We start from the raw sequence: 16,403 nt of genomic DNA on the forward strand, positions 1-16,403 counted from the left end.
ATCAAAAAAACTTTAATGCATTTCAGAACTGTGTTTTAAACGCCTTTTTGAGCTTTTCTGACGCGGAAAATGCATTTTGCGATGTAACTCTCAACAAAGAAACAGTAATGTTAAAAAAAAACCTAAAACACAATCCAACTATGTTTAAAGCGCTTCTTTAAGCTTGTCTAACGTTGAAAATGCATTTATCAATTTCACTGTCAACCAAAGTAACAGGAATGTTAAAAAACACTAGAAGACTTCAGAACTGGGCTCAAAGCGCTTCTTTGAGCTTGTCTGTAGCCGAAAATGCATTTGAATTGTTCTTGTCATTAAGGTAGTAAGAGTGAACAAAAGCACTAATACTTATTAGAACTGTGCTTAAAAAGATTATTTAAACTTATATGACGCTGACAATGCATTGTTTAATTTTACTGTCAACAAAGAAATAATTATGAACAAAAACACAAGCAATTCTTTAAGCTTTAGTAAAGCTAAAAATGAACTTTGCGGTGTTATTGTCATTAAGGTAATAAAAATAAACAAAAACACTAATGCACTTTAAGAACTGTAATTTAAGAAATTCTTTGAACTTTTCTGACGCTAGAAATGCAATGCGTTGTCTTAGTCAACAAAATAACAATGATCAAAAAAACTTCAATGCACTTCAAAACTGTGTAAAAAACGCCTTTTTGAGCTTTTTTGAAACTAAAAATGCAATGATACTCTCAACAAAGAAACAGGAATGTTAAAAAACACTAAAACAATTCAGAACAAAACTTTAATGCATTTCAGAACTGTGTGTAAAGCGCTTCCATGAGCTTTTCAGGCGCTGAAAATGCATTTTGCAATGTCATTGGAAAGCTTAAAGCGCCTATTTGTCTCTTGTTTCAGTCAACAAAGTAACAATAATCAAAACAACTTTAATAGCTTTTCTGACGCTTAAAATGCATTTTGCGATGTTAATCTCAACAAAGAAACAGGAATGTTAAAAAACACTAAAACACATCAGAACTGTGTTTAAAGCGTCTCTTTAAGCTTGTCTGACGTTGAAAATGCATTCATCAATGTCACTGTCACCCAAAGTAACAGGAATGTTAAACTACACTAAAAGACTTCAGAACTGGGCTGAAAGCACTTCTTTGACCTTGTCTGTAGCCGAAAATGCATTTGAATTGTTCTTGTCATTAAGGTAATAGGAGTAAACAAAAACACCTATACTTATTAGAACTGTGCTTAAAAAACTTCAATGCACTTCAAAACTGTGTATAAAACGCCTTTTTGAGCTTTTCTGACGCTGAAAATGCATTTTGCAATGAAACTCTCAACAAAGATACAGGAATATTAAAAAACACTAAAACAATTCAGAACAAAACTTTAATGCATTTTAGAACTGTGTGTGAAGCGCTTCCATAAGCTTGTCGGACGCTGAAAATGCATTTTGCAATGTCATTGGAATTAAGGTATTAAGAGTGAACCAGTGTTATTAATTTGATTTGAGCTTAAAGCGCTTCCTTGAGCTTGTCTCACTCTGATAATGCATTTGCGATTTCACTGTCATAAAGGTAATTAGAATGAACAAAAACACTAAAACACGCTTCTTTAAGCTTGTCTGACGTTGAAAATGCATTAATCAATGTCACTGTCAACCAAAAAAACCAGGAATGTTAAAATACACTAAAAGACTTCAGAACTGGGCTCAAAGCGCTTCTTTGAGCTTGTCTGTAGCCGAAAAAGCATTTGAAATTTTCTTGTCATTAAGATAATGAGTGAACAAAAAAACTAATAGTTATTAGAACTGTGCTTAAAAAGATTCTTTGAACCTGTCTGACGCTGACAATGCATTCTTTAATTTTACTGTCAACAAAGAAATAATTATGAACAAACACACAAGCAACTCTTTAAGCTTTAGTGCAGCTAAAAATGAACTTTGCAGTGTTATTGTCATTAAGGTGATAAAAATAATCAAAAACACTAATGTATATTTAGAACTGTAATTTAAGCAATTCTTTGAACTTTTCTGACGCTAGAAATGCAATGCGTTGTTTTAGTCAACAAAGTAACAATAATGAAAAAAACTTCAATGCACTTCAAAACTGTGTTTAAAACTGTGTTTATTAATTTGATTTGTGCTTGACGCGCTTCATTGAGCTTGTCTCACTCTGATAATGCATTTGCGATTTCACTATCATAAAGGTAATTAGAATTAACAAAAACACTAACACACTTTAGAACTAAGCTTAAAGCACCTATTTGTCTCTTGTTTTAGTCAAAAAAGTAACAATAATCAAAAAAACTTTAATGCATTTCAGAACTGGGTTTAAACGCCTTTTTGAGATTTTCTGACGATGAAAATGCATTTTGCAATGTTACTCTCAACAAAGAAACAGGAATGTTAAAAAACACTAAAACACATCAGAACTGTGTTTAAAGCGCTTCTTAAAGCTTGTCTGACGTTGAAAATGCATTAATCAATGTCACTGTCAACCAAAGTAACAGGAATCTTAAAATACACTAAAAGACTTCAGAACTGGGCTCAAAGCGCTTCTTTGAGCTTGTCTGTAGCCGAAAATGCATTTGAATCGTTCTTGTCATTAACGTAATAAGAGTGAACAAAAACACTAATACTTATTAGAACTGTGCTTAAAAAGATTCTTTGAACTTTTCTGACGCTAAAATTGCAATGCGTTGTACAATACGTTGTGCGTTGTTACTTTGTTGTAACAAAGTAACAGTTATCAAAAAAACTTCAATGCACTTCAAAACTGTGTTTAAAACGCCTTTGTGAGCTTTTCTGACGCTGAAAATGCATTTTGCAATGATACTCTCAACAAAGAAACAGGAATGTTTAAAAACACTAAAACAATTCAGAACAAAACTTTAATGCATTTCAGAACTGTGTGTAAAGCGCTTCCATCAGCTTGTCAGACGCTTAAAATGCATTGTGCAATGTCATTGGAATTAAGGTAATAAGAGTGAACACTATTATTAATTTGATCTGTGCTTAAAGCCCTTCATTGAGCTTGTCTGACTCTGATAATGCATTTGCGAGTTCACTGTCATAAAGGTAATTAGAATGAACAAAAACAGTAACAAAACTTTAGAACTAAGCTTAAAGTGCCTCTTTGTCTCTGGTTTTATTCAACAAAGTAACAATAATCAAAAATACTTCAATGCATTTCAGAACTGTGTTTAGAACGCCTTTTTGAGCTTTTCTGACGCTGAAAATGCATTAATCAATGTCACTGTCAACTAAAGTAACAGGAATGTTAAAATACACTAAAACACATCAGAACTGTGTTTAAAGCGCTTCTTAAAGCTTGTCTAACGTTGAAAATGCATTTATCAATTTCACTGTCAACAAAGTAACAATAATAAAAAAAAACTTCAATGCACTTCAAAACTGTGTTTAAAACGCCTTTTTGAACTTTTCTGACGCTAGAAATGCAATGCGTTGTGCAATGTCATTGGAATTAAGTTAATAAGAATGAACAAAAACACTATTATTAATTTGATTTGTGCTTAAAGCGCTTCATTGAGCTTGTCTGACTCTGATAATGCATTTGCGATTTTACTGACATAAAGGTAATTAAAATTAACAAAAACACTAACACACTTTACAACTAGTGTGTAAGAGTAATCAAAAAAACTTTAATGCATTTCAGAACTGTGTTTTAAACGCCTTTTTGAGCTTTTCTGACGCGGAAAATGCATTTTGCGATGTAACTCTCAACAAAGAAACAGTAATGTTAAAAAAAACCCTAAAACACAATCCAACTATGTTTAAAGCGCTTCTTTAAGCTTGTCTAACGTTGAAAATGCATTTATCAATTTCACTGTCAACCAAAGTAACAGGAATGTTAAAAAACACTAGAAGACTTCAGAACTGGGCTCAAAGCGCTTCTTTGAGCTTGTCTGTAGCCGAAAATGCATTTGAATTGTTCTTGTCATTAAGGTAGTAAGAGTGAACAAAAGCACTAATACTTATTAGAACTGTGCTTAAAAAGATTATTTAAACTTATATGACGCTGACAATGCATTGTTTAATTTTACTGTCAACAAAGAAATAATTATGAACAAAAACACAAGCAATTCTTTAAGCTTTAGTAAAGCTAAAAATGAACTTTGCGGTGTTATTGTCATTAAGGTAATAAAAATAAACAAAAACACTAATGCACTTTAAGAACTGTAATTTAAGAAATTCTTTGAACTTTTCTGACGCTAGAAATGCAATGCGTTGTCTTAGTCAACAAAATAACAATGATCAAAAAAACTTCAATGCACTTCAAAACTGTGTAAAAAACGCCTTTTTGAGCTTTTTTGAAACTAAAAATGCAATGATACTCTCAACAAAGAAACAGGAATGTTAAAAAACACTAAAACAATTCAGAACAAAACTTTAATGCATTTCAGAACTGTGTGTAAAGCGCTTCCATGAGCTTTTCAGGCGCTGAAAATGCATTTTGCAATGTCATTGGAAAGCTTAAAGCGCCTATTTGTCTCTTGTTTCAGTCAACAAAGTAACAATAATCAAAACAACTTTAATAGCTTTTCTGACGCTTAAAATGCATTTTGCGATGTTAATCTCAACAAAGAAACAGGAATGTTAAAAAACACTAAAACACATCAGAACTGTGTTTAAAGCGTCTCTTTAAGCTTGTCTGACGTTGAAAATGCATTCATCAATGTCACTGTCACCCAAAGTAACAGGAATGTTAAACTACACTAAAAGACTTCAGAACTGGGCTGAAAGCACTTCTTTGACCTTGTCTGTAGCCGAAAATGCATTTGAATTGTTCTTGTCATTAAGGTAATAGGAGTAAACAAAAACACCTATACTTATTAGAACTGTGCTTAAAAAACTTCAATGCACTTCAAAACTGTGTATAAAACGCCTTTTTGAGCTTTTCTGACGCTGAAAATGCATTTTGCAATGAAACTCTCAACAAAGATACAGGAATATTAAAAAACACTAAAACAATTCAGAACAAAACTTTAATGCATTTTAGAACTGTGTGTGAAGCGCTTCCATAAGCTTGTCGGACGCTGAAAATGCATTTTGCAATGTCATTGGAATTAAGGTATTAAGAGTGAACCAGTGTTATTAATTTGATTTGAGCTTAAAGCGCTTCCTTGAGCTTGTCTCACTCTGATAATGCATTTGCGATTTCACTGTCATAAAGGTAATTAGAATGAACAAAAACACTAAAACACGCTTCTTTAAGCTTGTCTGACGTTGAAAATGCATTAATCAATGTCACTGTCAACCAAAAAAACCAGGAATGTTAAAATACACTAAAAGACTTCAGAACTGGGCTCAAAGCGCTTCTTTGAGCTTGTCTGTAGCCGAAAAAGCATTTGAAATTTTCTTGTCATTAAGATAATGAGTGAACAAAAAAACTAATAGTTATTAGAACTGTGCTTAAAAAGATTCTTTGAACCTGTCTGACGCTGACAATGCATTCTTTAATTTTACTGTCAACAAAGAAATAATTATGAACAAACACACAAGCAACTCTTTAAGCTTTAGTGCAGCTAAAAATGAACTTTGCAGTGTTATTGTCATTAAGGTGATAAAAATAATCAAAAACACTAATGTATATTTAGAACTGTAATTTAAGCAATTCTTTGAACTTTTCTGACGCTAGAAATGCAATGCGTTGTTTTAGTCAACAAAGTAACAATAATGAAAAAAACTTCAATGCACTTCAAAACTGTGTTTAAAACTGTGTTTATTAATTTGATTTGTGCTTGACGCGCTTCATTGAGCTTGTCTCACTCTGATAATGCATTTGCGATTTCACTATCATAAAGGTAATTAGAATTAACAAAAACACTAACACACTTTAGAACTAAGCTTAAAGCACCTATTTGTCTCTTGTTTTAGTCAAAAAAGTAACAATAATCAAAAAAACTTTAATGCATTTCAGAACTGGGTTTAAACGCCTTTTTGAGATTTTCTGACGATGAAAATGCATTTTGCAATGTTACTCTCAACAAAGAAACAGGAATGTTAAAAAACACTAAAACACATCAGAACTGTGTTTAAAGCGCTTCTTAAAGCTTGTCTGACGTTGAAAATGCATTAATCAATGTCACTGTCAACCAAAGTAACAGGAATCTTAAAATACACTAAAAGACTTCAGAACTGGGCTCAAAGCGCTTCTTTGAGCTTGTCTGTAGCCGAAAATGCATTTGAATCGTTCTTGTCATTAACGTAATAAGAGTGAACAAAAACACTAATACTTATTAGAACTGTGCTTAAAAAGATTCTTTGAACTTTTCTGACGCTAAAATTGCAATGCGTTGTACAATACGTTGTGCGTTGTTACTTTGTTGTAACAAAGTAACAGTTATCAAAAAAACTTCAATGCACTTCAAAACTGTGTTTAAAACGCCTTTGTGAGCTTTTCTGACGCTGAAAATGCATTTTGCAATGATACTCTCAACAAAGAAACAGGAATGTTTAAAAACACTAAAACAATTCAGAACAAAACTTTAATGCATTTCAGAACTGTGTGTAAAGCGCTTCCATCAGCTTGTCAGACGCTTAAAATGCATTGTGCAATGTCATTGGAATTAAGGTAATAAGAGTGAACACTATTATTAATTTGATCTGTGCTTAAAGCCCTTCATTGAGCTTGTCTGACTCTGATAATGCATTTGCGAGTTCACTGTCATAAAGGTAATTAGAATGAACAAAAACAGTAACAAAACTTTAGAACTAAGCTTAAAGTGCCTCTTTGTCTCTGGTTTTATTCAACAAAGTAACAATAATCAAAAATACTTCAATGCATTTCAGAACTGTGTTTAGAACGCCTTTTTGAGCTTTTCTGACGCTGAAAATGCATTAATCAATGTCACTGTCAACTAAAGTAACAGGAATGTTAAAATACACTAAAACACATCAGAACTGTGTTTAAAGCGCTTCTTAAAGCTTGTCTAACGTTGAAAATGCATTTATCAATTTCACTGTCAACAAAGTAACAATAATAAAAAAAAACTTCAATGCACTTCAAAACTGTGTTTAAAACGCCTTTTTGAACTTTTCTGACGCTAGAAATGCAATGCGTTGTGCAATGTCATTGGAATTAAGTTAATAAGAATGAACAAAAACACTATTATTAATTTGATTTGTGCTTAAAGCGCTTCATTGAGCTTGTCTGACTCTGATAATGCATTTGCGATTTTACTGACATAAAGGTAATTAAAATTAACAAAAACACTAACACACTTTACAACTAGTGTGTAAGAGTAATCAAAAAAACTTTAATGCATTTCAGAACTGTGTTTTAAACGCCTTTTTGAGCTTTTCTGACGCGGAAAATGCATTTTGCGATGTAACTCTCAACAAAGAAACAGTAATGTTAAAAAAAACCCTAAAACACAATCCAACTATGTTTAAAGCGCTTCTTTAAGCTTGTCTAACGTTGAAAATGCATTTATCAATTTCACTGTCAACCAAAGTAACAGGAATGTTAAAAAACACTAGAAGACTTCAGAACTGGGCTCAAAGCGCTTCTTTGAGCTTGTCTGTAGCCGAAAATGCATTTGAATTGTTCTTGTCATTAAGGTAGTAAGAGTGAACAAAAGCACTAATACTTATTAGAACTGTGCTTAAAAAGATTATTTAAACTTATATGACGCTGACAATGCATTGTTTAATTTTACTGTCAACAAAGAAATAATTATGAACAAAAACACAAGCAATTCTTTAAGCTTTAGTAAAGCTAAAAATGAACTTTGCGGTGTTATTGTCATTAAGGTAATAAAAATAAACAAAAACACTAATGCACTTTAAGAACTGTAATTTAAGAAATTCTTTGAACTTTTCTGACGCTAGAAATGCAATGCGTTGTCTTAGTCAACAAAATAACAATGATCAAAAAAACTTCAATGCACTTCAAAACTGTGTAAAAAACGCCTTTTTGAGCTTTTTTGAAACTAAAAATGCAATGATACTCTCAACAAAGAAACAGGAATGTTAAAAAACACTAAAACAATTCAGAACAAAACTTTAATGCATTTCAGAACTGTGTGTAAAGCGCTTCCATGAGCTTTTCAGGCGCTGAAAATGCATTTTGCAATGTCATTGGAAAGCTTAAAGCGCCTATTTGTCTCTTGTTTCAGTCAACAAAGTAACAATAATCAAAACAACTTTAATAGCTTTTCTGACGCTTAAAATGCATTTTGCGATGTTAATCTCAACAAAGAAACAGGAATGTTAAAAAACACTAAAACACATCAGAACTGTGTTTAAAGCGTCTCTTTAAGCTTGTCTGACGTTGAAAATGCATTCATCAATGTCACTGTCACCCAAAGTAACAGGAATGTTAAACTACACTAAAAGACTTCAGAACTGGGCTGAAAGCACTTCTTTGACCTTGTCTGTAGCCGAAAATGCATTTGAATTGTTCTTGTCATTAAGGTAATAGGAGTAAACAAAAACACCTATACTTATTAGAACTGTGCTTAAAAAACTTCAATGCACTTCAAAACTGTGTATAAAACGCCTTTTTGAGCTTTTCTGACGCTGAAAATGCATTTTGCAATGAAACTCTCAACAAAGATACAGGAATATTAAAAAACACTAAAACAATTCAGAACAAAACTTTAATGCATTTTAGAACTGTGTGTGAAGCGCTTCCATAAGCTTGTCGGACGCTGAAAATGCATTTTGCAATGTCATTGGAATTAAGGTATTAAGAGTGAACCAGTGTTATTAATTTGATTTGAGCTTAAAGCGCTTCCTTGAGCTTGTCTCACTCTGATAATGCATTTGCGATTTCACTGTCATAAAGGTAATTAGAATGAACAAAAACACTAAAACACGCTTCTTTAAGCTTGTCTGACGTTGAAAATGCATTAATCAATGTCACTGTCAACCAAAAAAACCAGGAATGTTAAAATACACTAAAAGACTTCAGAACTGGGCTCAAAGCGCTTCTTTGAGCTTGTCTGTAGCCGAAAAAGCATTTGAAATTTTCTTGTCATTAAGATAATGAGTGAACAAAAAAACTAATAGTTATTAGAACTGTGCTTAAAAAGATTCTTTGAACCTGTCTGACGCTGACAATGCATTCTTTAATTTTACTGTCAACAAAGAAATAATTATGAACAAACACACAAGCAACTCTTTAAGCTTTAGTGCAGCTAAAAATGAACTTTGCAGTGTTATTGTCATTAAGGTGATAAAAATAATCAAAAACACTAATGTATATTTAGAACTGTAATTTAAGCAATTCTTTGAACTTTTCTGACGCTAGAAATGCAATGCGTTGTTTTAGTCAACAAAGTAACAATAATGAAAAAAACTTCAATGCACTTCAAAACTGTGTTTAAAACTGTGTTTATTAATTTGATTTGTGCTTGACGCGCTTCATTGAGCTTGTCTCACTCTGATAATGCATTTGCGATTTCACTATCATAAAGGTAATTAGAATTAACAAAAACACTAACACACTTTAGAACTAAGCTTAAAGCACCTATTTGTCTCTTGTTTTAGTCAAAAAAGTAACAATAATCAAAAAAACTTTAATGCATTTCAGAACTGGGTTTAAACGCCTTTTTGAGATTTTCTGACGATGAAAATGCATTTTGCAATGTTACTCTCAACAAAGAAACAGGAATGTTAAAAAACACTAAAACACATCAGAACTGTGTTTAAAGCGCTTCTTAAAGCTTGTCTGACGTTGAAAATGCATTAATCAATGTCACTGTCAACCAAAGTAACAGGAATCTTAAAATACACTAAAAGACTTCAGAACTGGGCTCAAAGCGCTTCTTTGAGCTTGTCTGTAGCCGAAAATGCATTTGAATCGTTCTTGTCATTAACGTAATAAGAGTGAACAAAAACACTAATACTTATTAGAACTGTGCTTAAAAAGATTCTTTGAACTTTTCTGACGCTAAAATTGCAATGCGTTGTACAATACGTTGTGCGTTGTTACTTTGTTGTAACAAAGTAACAGTTATCAAAAAAACTTCAATGCACTTCAAAACTGTGTTTAAAACGCCTTTGTGAGCTTTTCTGACGCTGAAAATGCATTTTGCAATGATACTCTCAACAAAGAAACAGGAATGTTTAAAAACACTAAAACAATTCAGAACAAAACTTTAATGCATTTCAGAACTGTGTGTAAAGCGCTTCCATCAGCTTGTCAGACGCTTAAAATGCATTGTGCAATGTCATTGGAATTAAGGTAATAAGAGTGAACACTATTATTAATTTGATCTGTGCTTAAAGCCCTTCATTGAGCTTGTCTGACTCTGATAATGCATTTGCGAGTTCACTGTCATAAAGGTAATTAGAATGAACAAAAACAGTAACAAAACTTTAGAACTAAGCTTAAAGTGCCTCTTTGTCTCTGGTTTTATTCAACAAAGTAACAATAATCAAAAATACTTCAATGCATTTCAGAACTGTGTTTAGAACGCCTTTTTGAGCTTTTCTGACGCTGAAAATGCATTAATCAATGTCACTGTCAACTAAAGTAACAGGAATGTTAAAATACACTAAAACACATCAGAACTGTGTTTAAAGCGCTTCTTAAAGCTTGTCTAACGTTGAAAATGCATTTATCAATTTCACTGTCAACAAAGTAACAATAATAAAAAAAAACTTCAATGCACTTCAAAACTGTGTTTAAAACGCCTTTTTGAACTTTTCTGACGCTAGAAATGCAATGCGTTGTGCAATGTCATTGGAATTAAGTTAATAAGAATGAACAAAAACACTATTATTAATTTGATTTGTGCTTAAAGCGCTTCATTGAGCTTGTCTGACTCTGATAATGCATTTGCGATTTTACTGACATAAAGGTAATTAAAATTAACAAAAACACTAACACACTTTACAACTAGTGTGTAAGAGTAATCAAAAAAACTTTAATGCATTTCAGAACTGTGTTTTAAACGCCTTTTTGAGCTTTTCTGACGCGGAAAATGCATTTTGCGATGTAACTCTCAACAAAGAAACAGTAATGTTAAAAAAAACCCTAAAACACAATCCAACTATGTTTAAAGCGCTTCTTTAAGCTTGTCTAACGTTGAAAATGCATTTATCAATTTCACTGTCAACCAAAGTAACAGGAATGTTAAAAAACACTAGAAGACTTCAGAACTGGGCTCAAAGCGCTTCTTTGAGCTTGTCTGTAGCCGAAAATGCATTTGAATTGTTCTTGTCATTAAGGTAGTAAGAGTGAACAAAAGCACTAATACTTATTAGAACTGTGCTTAAAAAGATTATTTAAACTTATATGACGCTGACAATGCATTGTTTAATTTTACTGTCAACAAAGAAATAATTATGAACAAAAACACAAGCAATTCTTTAAGCTTTAGTAAAGCTAAAAATGAACTTTGCGGTGTTATTGTCATTAAGGTAATAAAAATAAACAAAAACACTAATGCACTTTAAGAACTGTAATTTAAGAAATTCTTTGAACTTTTCTGACGCTAGAAATGCAATGCGTTGTCTTAGTCAACAAAATAACAATGATCAAAAAAACTTCAATGCACTTCAAAACTGTGTAAAAAACGCCTTTTTGAGCTTTTTTGAAACTAAAAATGCAATGATACTCTCAACAAAGAAACAGGAATGTTAAAAAACACTAAAACAATTCAGAACAAAACTTTAATGCATTTCAGAACTGTGTGTAAAGCGCTTCCATGAGCTTTTCAGGCGCTGAAAATGCATTTTGCAATGTCATTGGAAAGCTTAAAGCGCCTATTTGTCTCTTGTTTCAGTCAACAAAGTAACAATAATCAAAACAACTTTAATAGCTTTTCTGACGCTTAAAATGCATTTTGCGATGTTAATCTCAACAAAGAAACAGGAATGTTAAAAAACACTAAAACACATCAGAACTGTGTTTAAAGCGTCTCTTTAAGCTTGTCTGACGTTGAAAATGCATTCATCAATGTCACTGTCACCCAAAGTAACAGGAATGTTAAACTACACTAAAAGACTTCAGAACTGGGCTGAAAGCACTTCTTTGACCTTGTCTGTAGCCGAAAATGCATTTGAATTGTTCTTGTCATTAAGGTAATAGGAGTAAACAAAAACACCTATACTTATTAGAACTGTGCTTAAAAAACTTCAATGCACTTCAAAACTGTGTATAAAACGCCTTTTTGAGCTTTTCTGACGCTGAAAATGCATTTTGCAATGAAACTCTCAACAAAGATACAGGAATATTAAAAAACACTAAAACAATTCAGAACAAAACTTTAATGCATTTTAGAACTGTGTGTGAAGCGCTTCCATAAGCTTGTCGGACGCTGAAAATGCATTTTGCAATGTCATTGGAATTAAGGTATTAAGAGTGAACCAGTGTTATTAATTTGATTTGAGCTTAAAGCGCTTCCTTGAGCTTGTCTCACTCTGATAATGCATTTGCGATTTCACTGTCATAAAGGTAATTAGAATGAACAAAAACACTAAAACACGCTTCTTTAAGCTTGTCTGACGTTGAAAATGCATTAATCAATGTCACTGTCAACCAAAAAAACCAGGAATGTTAAAATACACTAAAAGACTTCAGAACTGGGCTCAAAGCGCTTCTTTGAGCTTGTCTGTAGCCGAAAAAGCATTTGAAATTTTCTTGTCATTAAGATAATGAGTGAACAAAAAAACTAATAGTTATTAGAACTGTGCTTAAAAAGATTCTTTGAACCTGTCTGACGCTGACAATGCATTCTTTAATTTTACTGTCAACAAAGAAATAATTATGAACAAACACACAAGCAACTCTTTAAGCTTTAGTGCAGCTAAAAATGAACTTTGCAGTGTTATTGTCATTAAGGTGATAAAAATAATCAAAAACACTAATGTATATTTAGAACTGTAATTTAAGCAATTCTTTGAACTTTTCTGACGCTAGAAATGCAATGCGTTGTTTTAGTCAACAAAGTAACAATAATGAAAAAAACTTCAATGCACTTCAAAACTGTGTTTAAAACTGTGTTTATTAATTTGATTTGTGCTTGACGCGCTTCATTGAGCTTGTCTCACTCTGATAATGCATTTGCGATTTCACTATCATAAAGGTAATTAGAATTAACAAAAACACTAACACACTTTAGAACTAAGCTTAAAGCACCTATTTGTCTCTTGTTTTAGTCAAAAAAGTAACAATAATCAAAAAAACTTTAATGCATTTCAGAACTGGGTTTAAACGCCTTTTTGAGATTTTCTGACGATGAAAATGCATTTTGCAATGTTACTCTCAACAAAGAAACAGGAATGTTAAAAAACACTAAAACACATCAGAACTGTGTTTAAAGCGCTTCTTAAAGCTTGTCTGACGTTGAAAATGCATTAATCAATGTCACTGTCAACCAAAGTAACAGGAATCTTAAAATACACTAAAAGACTTCAGAACTGGGCTCAAAGCGCTTCTTTGAGCTTGTCTGTAGCCGAAAATGCATTTGAATCGTTCTTGTCATTAACGTAATAAGAGTGAACAAAAACACTAATACTTATTAGAACTGTGCTTAAAAAGATTCTTTGAACTTTTCTGACGCTAAAATTGCAATGCGTTGTACAATACGTTGTGCGTTGTTACTTTGTTGTAACAAAGTAACAGTTATCAAAAAAACTTCAATGCACTTCAAAACTGTGTTTAAAACGCCTTTGTGAGCTTTTCTGACGCTGAAAATGCATTTTGCAATGATACTCTCAACAAAGAAACAGGAATGTTTAAAAACACTAAAACAATTCAGAACAAAACTTTAATGCATTTCAGAACTGTGTGTAAAGCGCTTCCATCAGCTTGTCAGACGCTTAAAATGCATTGTGCAATGTCATTGGAATTAAGGTAATAAGAGTGAACACTATTATTAATTTGATCTGTGCTTAAAGCCCTTCATTGAGCTTGTCTGACTCTGATAATGCATTTGCGAGTTCACTGTCATAAAGGTAATTAGAATGAACAAAAACAGTAACAAAACTTTAGAACTAAGCTTAAAGTGCCTCTTTGTCTCTGGTTTTATTCAACAAAGTAACAATAATCAAAAATACTTCAATGCATTTCAGAACTGTGTTTAGAACGCCTTTTTGAGCTTTTCTGACGCTGAAAATGCATTAATCAATGTCACTGTCAACTAAAGTAACAGGAATGTTAAAATACACTAAAACACATCAGAACTGTGTTTAAAGCGCTTCTTAAAGCTTGTCTAACGTTGAAAATGCATTTATCAATTTCACTGTCAACAAAGTAACAATAATAAAAAAAAACTTCAATGCACTTCAAAACTGTGTTTAAAACGCCTTTTTGAACTTTTCTGACGCTAGAAATGCAATGCGTTGTGCAATGTCATTGGAATTAAGTTAATAAGAATGAACAAAAACACTATTATTAATTTGATTTGTGCTTAAAGCGCTTCATTGAGCTTGTCTGACTCTGATAATGCATTTGCGATTTTACTGACATAAAGGTAATTAAAATTAACAAAAACACTAACACACTTTACAACTAGTGTGTAAGAGTAATCAAAAAAACTTTAATGCATTTCAGAACTGTGTTTTAAACGCCTTTTTGAGCTTTTCTGACGCGAAAAATGCATTTTGCGATGTAACTCTCAACAAAGAAACAGTAATGTTAAAAAAAACCCTAAAACACAATCCAACTATGTTTAAAGCGCTTCTTTAAGCTTGTCTAACGTTGAAAATGCATTTATCAATTTCACTGTCAACCAAAGTAACAGGAATGTTAAAAAACACTAGAAGACTTCAGAACTGGGCTCAAAGCGCTTCTTTGAGCTTGTCTGTAGCCGAAAATGCATTTGAATTGTTCTTGTCATTAAGGTAGTAAGAGTGAACAAAAGCACTAATACTTATTAGAACTGTGCTTAAAAAGATTATTTAAACTTATATGACGCTGACAATGCATTGTTTAATTTTACTGTCAACAAAGAAATAATTATGAACAAAAACACAAGCAATTCTTTAAGCTTTAGTAAAGCTAAAAATGAACTTTGCGGTGTTATTGTCATTAAGGTAATAAAAATAAACAAAAACACTAATGCACTTTAAGAACTGTAATTTAAGAAATTCTTTGAACTTTTCTGACGCTAGAAATGCAATGCGTTGTCTTAGTCAACAAAATAACAATGATCAAAAAAACTTCAATGCACTTCAAAACTGTGTAAAAAACGCCTTTTTGAGCTTTTTTGAAACTAAAAATGCAATGATACTCTCAACAAAGAAACAGGAATGTTAAAAAACACTAAAACAATTCAGAACAAAACTTTAATGCATTTCAGAACTGTGTGTAAAGCGCTTCCATGAGCTTTTCAGGCGCTGAAAATGCATTTTGCAATGTCATTGGAAAGCTTAAAGCGCCTATTTGTCTCTTGTTTCAGTCAACAAAGTAACAATAATCAAAACAACTTTAATAGCTTTTCTGACGCTTAAAATGCATTTTGCGATGTTAATCTCAACAAAGAAACAGGAATGTTAAAAAACACTAAAACACATCAGAACTGTGTTTAAAGCGTCTCTTTAAGCTTGTCTGACGTTGAAAATGCATTCATCAATGTCACTGTCACCCAAAGTAACAGGAATGTTAAACTACACTAAAAGACTTCAGAACTGGGCTGAAAGCACTTCTTTGACCTTGTCTGTAGCCGAAAATGCATTTGAATTGTTCTTGTCATTAAGGTAATAGGAGTAAACAAAAACACCTATACTTATTAGAACTGTGCTTAAAAAACTTCAATGCACTTCAAAACTGTGTATAAAACGCCTTTTTGAGCTTTTCTGACGCTGAAAATGCATTTTGCAATGAAACTCTCAACAAAGATACAGGAATATTAAAAAACACTAAAACAATTCAGAACAAAACTTTAATGCATTTTAGAACTGTGTGTGAAGCGCTTCCATAAGCTTGTCGGACGCTGAAAATGCATTTTGCAATGTCATTGGAATTAAGGTATTAAGAGTGAACCAGTGTTATTAATTTGATTTGAGCTTAAAGCGCTTCCTTGAGCTTGTCTCACTCTGATAATGCATTTGCGATTTCACTGTCATAAAGGTAATTAGAATGAACAAAAACACTAAAACACGCTTCTTTAAGCTTGTCTGACGTTGAAAATGCATTAATCAATGTCACTGTCAACCAAAAAAACCAGGAATGTTAAAATACACTAAAAGACTTCAGAACTGGGCTCAAAGCGCTTCTTTGAGCTTGTCTGTAGCCGAAAAAGCATTTGAAATTTTCTTGTCATTAAGATAATGAGTGAACAAAAAAACTAATAGTTATTAGAACTGTGCTTAAAAAGATTCTTTGAACCTGTCTGACGCTGACAATGCATTCTTTAATTTTACTGTCAACAAAGAAATAATTATGAACAAACACACAAGCAACTCTTTAAGCTTTAGTGCAGCTAAAAATGAACTTTGCAGTGTTATTGTCATTAAG

This window comes from Trichomycterus rosablanca, chromosome 19 (genome assembly GCF_030014385.1).
Source record: "Trichomycterus rosablanca isolate fTriRos1 chromosome 19, fTriRos1.hap1, whole genome shotgun sequence".
NCBI classification, from domain to species: domain Eukaryota; kingdom Metazoa; phylum Chordata; class Actinopteri; order Siluriformes; family Trichomycteridae; genus Trichomycterus; species Trichomycterus rosablanca.